The sequence below is a fragment of the Dipodomys merriami genome, unplaced genomic scaffold, assembly GCF_024711535.1.
Source record: "Dipodomys merriami isolate MVZ:Mamm:240054 unplaced genomic scaffold, mDipMer1.0.p SCAF_4145, whole genome shotgun sequence".
Lineage (NCBI taxonomy): Eukaryota > Metazoa > Chordata > Mammalia > Rodentia > Heteromyidae > Dipodomys > Dipodomys merriami.
In genome coordinates, this window is record NW_027205766.1 from 3,666 (window position 1) to 11,846 (window position 8,181).

The 8,181-nt window shown below is 37.9% G+C and overlaps 1 pseudogene; it reads right to left on the reverse strand.

Annotated features, from left to right (window-relative positions):
• Positions 1-850: 850 nt before the first annotated feature.
• On the reverse strand, positions 851-7,048 carry LOC138807196 (Golgi to ER traffic protein 4 homolog pseudogene; annotated as a pseudogene).
• Positions 7,049-8,181: the final 1,133 nt, after the last annotated feature.

The window sequence follows — 8,181 nt, forward strand, 5'->3', positions numbered from 1 at the left end:
ACATGGGGGGAGGAAGGAGTGGAGGGAAGGGATAGACAGAGAAAAACAATAGAGTGGGAAACAATTTTCAATGAGAAATGTAACTTATTCGTGTAAATATAACCCCTCTGTACAGCATCTTTACAATAAAATATTTTTAGTGTATAAATGAATTTTTCCCATCAAATGTCAAGCTGATACCATTGGAACTTCTGAGTTCATGTGAAAGAGTGTTTTAGGAGTTTCAAGAAGGTAGTACTAAGTACAAATAACCACAATTTAGTGATAATAAGAAAAGCTCTTTTTATTGTACTATATGAACAAAAGAAAATTTCTTTTTGTTTCTGTTCACTTAGAACTCTCTTTGCCATCTGCATTGTTCCAAAGTCAAACTAACCACTTATCCTTATCTTTCTTTGGTATCTAGCTTTGGCATGTAATCTGAGATATAAGCAGTATTCTTTTTTCAATTTGGAGGCCTAGCAGGGAGGTGCTCCTTCCTGGTCAAGAGGTTAGACTGGAGGACCCAGCACACTTGCTGTGGTTTCTTCTGCACAGCTCACTGAGGAACTTACTCAAATATGTTTTCAAATTCTACCAATAACTCTTATTAGTATGAAGCACTTAATTAGAAGTCACTTTCTCAAACTCCTATTTGAGTAATAAATAGAATAGGAAAAATGTTGTTTGCTATTTTTATCACTACATATCTTAATGGCTAAGTATAAAAGCCAGACTTACTCTAAGGGCCTAGAATAAGCAAAATGGCTTCTAGAGCTCAGATTATTTCTTTCCACAGAAGATGACAGCAGCAGAAACTGGCAGAAGGAAGAGAAAGTTTAATGTCTCCTTAATTCTTAAGTTTCAATGCTCATTGAGGAATCCTCAGGACTGAGGACAGTTTAAGGACGTAACAGATCCTGTGTTGTTTTCTATCATAGGAAGCAGACACCAGTCTCCCATCACTCTTTAGGTGACACACATGAGTGGTGTTCTTGGTGGGTCCTGAGAGGGTCCAGGACGGCTCTGTCATGATCACTGGAAACTCGGAATTGCTCTCTAAGAGAACGACATAGAGGAATGTGGTAACAAGACCTGAGATAGAGTTTTGTCAGATCTAGGTGATTTGTAACAGGCACTAATGCCTTCTGACTAAGAATGTGAATATATCATCAGGGTCCGGCACACAAATTTATCATGACGCGTTACCTTGCACCATTTCATAATGAAAGCCAAGAAAAGATAATTAATGCCCTCTGGACATGTTTTCATCAATATTTATTAGATAAAAAGTTATAAAATCAAGTTCATGTTGAGGAAAAATCCCAGATGAAAACCAAATTTCAGGGGCATTTACAAAAACTGTTGTTCTGTATATATCATATGTGACAAATTATTAAAACTTAAAGAAGCTGTGTAAGTTAAATTGATTCTTTTGTAATACTGCTGCAACTTTATTTTACATTTCAACTACTTAATAAAAATAAGGTAGGCCAAGCATCACCAGTGGCTCACATCTAGCTTCAACTGTGGCTATTAAGAAGGATGAGAACTGTGGAAAGTGGATTGAAGCTACCGCAGGCAGGAAAATCTGTGAAACTTTTATCTCCAATTAACTGTTCAAATCCAGAAATGGATGTTTGGTTCAAGTTGTAGAGAGTTAGCTATAAGTAAAATAGCTAAAGGTCAGCTCCCTGAGTTCAAGCCCTACTATACACACACACACACACACACACACACACACACACACACACACACACACAACCTATCTCAAAAATAACGAGTGACCAAGGACCAGAAGAAAGATAATATTTTTTCTTTATTTTCTTTCATTTTTGTCATTTTTTAATTTATCTCTCTTTGGGAATGTAAAGGGGGCATAGCAATGGAGGGACAAAGGATGAACAAATGCAGCAGTGGCACTCAGTTGAGACTATGTTGAAAGTGCACTATGAAACTTGTTGGTGGGGAAGGAGGGGAAAACTGGAGGAGACGCAGGGAAAGGGTGACATTGTCCAAATAGAAATATACTCATTGAAGTAGAGCTTTGGCTCAATATCAATGCCATTCTTCAGCAAAAGGGCTCAGGAACACTGCCCAGGCCATGGGTTCAAGCCTCATGACTATAACAAAAACAAAGACAAAAATAGGTAGTCATTACCAAACGTATGTAACAAATCTTTTACATCACAGTAATAAGAAGAAGAAGGAGGAGGACGAGGAGGAGGAGGAGGAGGAAGAGGAGGAGGAGGAGGAGGAGGAGGAGGAGGAGGAGGAGGAGGAAGAGGAGGAGGAAAAGGAAAAGAAGAAGAAGAAGAAGAAGAAGAAGAAGAAGAAGAAGAAGAAGAAGAAGAAGAAGAAGAAGAAGAAGAAGAAGAAGAAAGAAGGAGAAGGAGGAGGAAGAGGAGGAGGAGGAGGAGGAGGTGGAGGAGGAGGAGGTGGAGGAGGAGGAGGAGGTGGAGGAGGAGGAGGAGGTGGAGGAGGAGGAGGAGGAGGAGGAGGAGGAGGAGGAGGAGGAGGAGGAGGAGGAGGAGGAGGAGGAGAAGAAGAAGAAGAAGAAGAAGAAGAAGAAGAAGAAGAAGAAGAAGAAGAAGAAGAAGAAGAAGAAGAAGAAGAAGAAGAAGAAGAAGAAGAAGATTTTAATAAAAACCAAACCAATGAGAGAAAATCTAAGAGAGCAAGGTAAGGGGTGACATTTCCAAAAAGAAATATACTCATACCTGACTTATATGACTATAATCTATGTGTAAATTACCTTTATCATAATATAAAATTTAAAAAAACAGAAATATAGTGCTGGAGGCAAATCTGAAATGGAAGAAGATCAGATTAATATCCAATACCACTTTCAAACCCCATTATCAATTTCTCTTTCAAAAATGGCTCTTCTCATCACTTGTACTTTCCCTAGCTTATGAGATGGGGTGCAAATATTTAAAGGGTGAGGAATGAGTCATACATACAAGAGGAATTTAATAGTACCTGTAAAGAGCAGTACTTGCTAGAACACATGTTGCCTAGAACACATGTTGATACCATGTTTTCTGAAATATACAAACCTAGTTGAGCTTGCATACAAGCTCCACTCTATACAAGCTGTGGATTCAAAGTTAACTAAAGTCTCTGGACCTCAAATTCTTCATAGGTAACAATAGTTATATCACAGGATTATGAGACCTGGATGTCATCAAACATGGTGTGGGTTGTGTTTTAAGTGTGTGTGCAACACTCAAACACTGCTGGGGCGAGTAAAAACTGGCGTGATGTTTACCATATTACTTAACAGTAATACAACACCTACTACAAGCTCACACCTATAATCCTACTTATAAAAGAGGTTGAGGCCTCAGGATCTAGGTTCTTTGTCAGCCTGGACCGGAAACTGGATGAGACTCATCTCCAATGACCTCTAAAAAGGTTGGAGGTGGAGCTTTGGTTCAAATGGTAGAGTGCTAGACTTGAGCATAAATCTCAGGACATTGACCAGGCCCTGAGTTCAAGCCCTAGGGCCAACACACACACACACACACACACACACACAATTTTGTATATTCCTATCACGTCACTTAATACTTTTTCTCTTCCAAGCCCACCAGTTGTTGTTGTTGATGATGATGATGATGACAAGGACTTGCTGTGAAGCTCAGGGTGCTATTAAACTTACAATACCCTTGGGTACTGGGATTACAGGTATGTGTACCATACTTGACTTTACTCAGTAACTCTACTTATAACATTTTTCTGAAAGAAATTTATTCAAATTCATGAAGATACTATGGCTTAAAGTTGTTCACACTAATTTTCAAGTGTACAAAATGTAAATAATATAAGTGGATATAGTACTATGCTATCACATGGTAATTCCAGCCAAAACTCAGGAACCTGACACAAGAGAATAAGGATTTGAGGTAAGCCTTGTCTACAATGTAGGACTTCTTCTATAAAGGAAAAAATGTATAAATATTAATCTACTAGGAAATATATAATATGTTAAATTTATATAATGGAACAAATAGATCATTGTTAATGAAAATAAAATGGCTTTTACTAGAAATGAGGAATCAAATGTGCTCACTGTGTAGGTGAGTTAGAAAGTTCTTACCAAAAGCTACATACTTTTCTTGTTTTCTATTCTTCCAAAATTGTTTGCTTTCCAGAATCATGCCTTATCTTTCCTTGCTGGTTTCTTTAGCTTATTTCATACATGCCCACAGGGTCTTCAACTATCATTTATTTATGTGAAGAGCTTGCAAATGTCTCTCTTCAGTCCAAACTCCTGGTATGCACCTCTATTCCATATATTCAACTACCATAAATACTTGTGAAAGAGTAATCCTGTCTTTCTATTACTGTCTTTCTATTAATGTGTCAGTAAACTTTAGGAAAATAAAGGAATAACATCAATAAATATAACTGATTATTGTAATAGTAATGTTAAACATTACTACAATGCTGATTATTTTCTGAGCAATTTAATATAAAGCTCAAGGAAAGCAACGTTTTTGAGTGCTGATATTGGAGTTTAAACTCAAGACCTTACCTTCTCACTTATGCATTTTCCCTCAAGGGCGGTGTTTTACTCTTGAACCACAGATTCCCTTCCAAATTTATTTGGGGGATTATTTAGAGATAAGAAACTCATGGTCTTTCCTTCTTGGGCTGGATTTAAACCTGGATCTCAGTTCTCTGAGTAGATAGAATTACCAGTGTGTGCTAACAATGTCCAGTTTCAAGGAGAGGGCAAGTTTCTGATTTCAAGCTCCAGTAATAGCACAAAAACAAAAACAAAATTATGACATATAAATATACTGATAAACTAGGAACCCAAACAAACCAAATGTGGGTATCTAGATGGGCGAAAGACTTAATAGCATTATTATCACTATTACCTTTCCTAGCATTTTGAATAACCTGAAATTATGGATTAAAGTCATAGCTTAGTTGGTAAAGTACTAGCTAAAGAGCAACAACATCAAACACCAAGTACAAGTCTCAGTCTCAAACTTTAAATGAAATCTGAAATGATTTTTTCCTTAAATGAAAATTGACCATAGGAAACCCCTGATACCTAAATGTATGGTCAAAGAAGAAAATTGGAAAATGTTCAGGAAGACAGACTTTTAAATCTCAGTGATTACCATATGGACAGTAGATCAGACCATGTGTAACTTCATACTACATGCAGTGGGCTACGTTAAGGACTTAAAAATTGTACACATTTACACTCCTCAAAAAAAAAAAAAACAAACACAACTTACCAGGACACTGGGGATTCACATATGTAATTCTAGCTCAGTGCTCTGCTACTTGAGCCACAAACTCCATTTTCAGCATTTTTGGTGTTTAGTTGGAGATAGGAGTCTCACAGGTTTTCCTCCCCTGGCTGGCTTTGAAACAAAATCCTCAGCTCTTTGCCCACTGAGTAGATAGGATTACAAGCTTGAACTGATACTCTTATTTTTCTATTCTATTCTTCTTTTGCTTTTCTATTTAAGAATCATTTCGTTAAGTGGCAAAAAAATCCTGCTTTTGAACACAGCAGAGAAAATCAATGAAAATAGAAGCTGTGTCTGAATAGATCAATAAATGGATATATATTTTAAAAGATGGATCAAAATACAAAATAACAAAACAGAGAAGAAACCAGTTGCCAATAACCAAAACAAATGAGTACTTTATCAGAAATCCTACCGTTATAAAATTTAAAAGTACAGTAATAAACAGCTTCAGATGATTTATTCAAAGATAAAACCTATCAAACCTACTTAAGGAAGAACGAAAAAAAATGGAATCTACACAAATTTTCTCAATTTACATTTAAATGCATTGCAATCTATAAAACTCTAGGTACTGATGAATTTATTATTGACTTTTCCTAAAACTTTGAAGGGATCATTTTGATTCTACAAAAATATTTCCTTAGAAAGTGAGGAAATACTATTTGCCCTCTTAAAAGTTTCTCGTAAAAAATATCTGGCTGAATTTTGTCTGGAATTATACTCTATGTACTGAGCAGTTAAGGAGAATTGTTTCAGGACATTGAGTCTTCCAATCATTAAGTACTTGATCGTTCATTTACTTAGTCCTTATTTTTTTGTATAACATTTGAAAGGTTTTATAAAATCCATTAAAGATAAACTTCTGAATTGGAAAACCTTTTGGAGGGAATTTACTCAAAGCAGAATGATATATTTTAGGCATCTCAGTATTTAGAGCTGTGAGTATGAACTCCATGAACAGTATAACTTGTCTTTAAGGAAGTTTTTAATACATAGAGCATAACTAAGAAAAATTGTAGGTGATAGAGTAACTAAGGGAGGCCAGGACGTGGCCAACTGCCTCCATAGGAAGACAAAAGCTTGGGATGTACCCTGAGGGACAACTCTCCTGTCCTGTTCTGTCCTGTCGAGCTACTTGTCATGTATTGGGTACCTGCACAGGGAGGGCTGGAACTGCTCTCACAGCACCATGAACGTGGTTAGCTTGCTGCCATCCAAGGCCAGCAGCAGAAATCAGATGAAGTGGAGCAGGGATTGGATGGAGGGCGGCCCGTGCTTGATGGATGTTGCTTCTGTGCATACATGATGAAGACCACAGACCTGGTTTTGTTTTCCAATAGAGAAACTGCAGCACTGCCTGAGCCACAAGTATGTCCACTTGCCATGGAAGCTGTGGGCCGTGGAGTCCTCCACCAGCATGTTGGCACAGCCCTCACCGTCTGTGGAATGTAGAAAGTAGTATCAAGATTCCCAGTAGTTCGGCTCTTTCCACAGGGTCAGGGCCCAAAATGGAAGGAGCTAAGGATGGCCCCATTTCCAGGAACCCCAACTGGAACACTTCAGGGCTCTGGAGAAGGGGTCCATCAACTGAACACCCTAACCAGACACTCCATCCATTTCTGCCATCTACATCCATTTCAGGGACTCCAACACCAGCATGGACAGCTCTGCTGTGCTGTTTTGCTGGCCATGAGGGAAGAACAGCAGTATGCTCCTGAGCACATGAGCTCTTGGGCCTCAGAGGGCTTGCTCTGGGACATGTACCTGAAGAAGATGGTCCAGTACATTTGGTGTGCCCCATACTGGCCACCTTTCTCCATGCAGCTTAACTTGCATGTGATTGTGGGCTTCATTGTGAGAGCCTTCCTGCTCCACCATCGCTGCTGCCAATGTGGCCCAAGTAGTATAATCTTTAGAAAGACTAGGACAAAGCCTGAGAATATTAATGCAAGAAATTGGGGTACATCAAAAAGAGGGTGGGGAAAGGGTAGACGAATGAAGGGAGGAAGGGGCAGAATGTAGTCAAGCTCATTGGGAGAAAGTGAGGGAACAGAAGATGTTGTATGAAAGGAAATGTTCTCATCTGACTTATGCAAATGAAATCCCTCTACACAACCTCTTTAAAATAACTATAATCAGCTGGGCACAGGCCACTCAGGCCTGTAATCTTAGCTACACAGGAAGCTGAGATCTGAGGGTCTCAGTTCAAAGCCAGCCCGGGCAGGAAACTCCATGTCACCCTTATCTCCAATAAACCACTAAAAAACAGGAAGTGGCGCTCTGGCTCAAGTGGTAGAGTGCTCATCTTGAGTGCAACAGCTGAGGGATAATGCCAAATCCCAGAGTTCAAACCCCATGCCTGACAATAAATAAATAAATAAATAAATAAATAAATAAATAAATAAATAAATAAATAAAACTAAATTTGCTAAAAAGGAATTCATTGCCTATACTGCAAAACTAAGAAATATAAGGGAATGGTGGGTCAGAGGGGGGTGTGATTATTGTAGGTGTGGCACAAATCAATATGCACTGTATTCATAAACTGCTTTTGTTATATGGCAACTCCTTTGTACAACTACTAAAAGATAATTGACAAATAAAAATAATAATTGAATAGATGTAAAATAAGATACAGGAGAAAGAAATGGTTGATAGATACTTCTGATATAGAACAGGGCTTCCTATTACATTGGGACCCTATAGAAGAACTCTACTGTTTTTGTAATATTTCAGAATAAGATGAGATTCATAAAGCATAGTTCATTATGATTTTTCAAAAATAATTTAAGTAGTTGTTAATAACCCAACAATACTAAATTCCTATATTATCTACATGAACAAATGTAATTTATTATCATGGTTTGAAAGAAAAATCTATGGAAACACTTTTATTTTTGGTAAGACATGAAGCTTGACCTCT